The sequence below is a fragment of the Penaeus monodon genome, chromosome 25, assembly GCF_015228065.2.
Source record: "Penaeus monodon isolate SGIC_2016 chromosome 25, NSTDA_Pmon_1, whole genome shotgun sequence".
NCBI lineage: Eukaryota > Metazoa > Arthropoda > Malacostraca > Decapoda > Penaeidae > Penaeus > Penaeus monodon.
In genome coordinates this window covers 13,149,489-13,149,908 of record NC_051410.1, presented here as the reverse complement: position 1 = coordinate 13,149,908, position 420 = coordinate 13,149,489, and positions in this window count along the sequence as shown.

Below are 420 nucleotides of genomic sequence, written 5' to 3'. Positions count from 1 at the left end.
CCCCAAAAGGGGAAGAGAAAAAAATAAAGAAAGGTCTACCTCTGGGGTTTGAAATAAAGGCAAATTTTAGGGTGGACATAGGACATTCCTGGATATTTTAACCCGTCTTTTAGATCTACTCAAATGCAGCGGAGAATGAGAGGGAAATGGAGGGGAGGGTAGATGGAAAGGGGGGAAGGGGGAAAAAGGAAAGGGGGGGAGGGAGAGGGGAAGGGGGAGGGGAGAAGAAAGGGAGGGAAGGAAATGTGAGAGAGAGAAGGAAGAGGGGGGGAAGAGAGGAACAGGAAGGGGGGAGGGGAGGGCGGATAGGAATGAGATAAGGAGGAAAAGAAAAGAAGAAAATATGGCAGAGCAGGGTTGGAGTCGCAGAAAGGCCAAGGGAAAAACGCGCAACAAGTAAAAGGAGCAAATGATTACGGG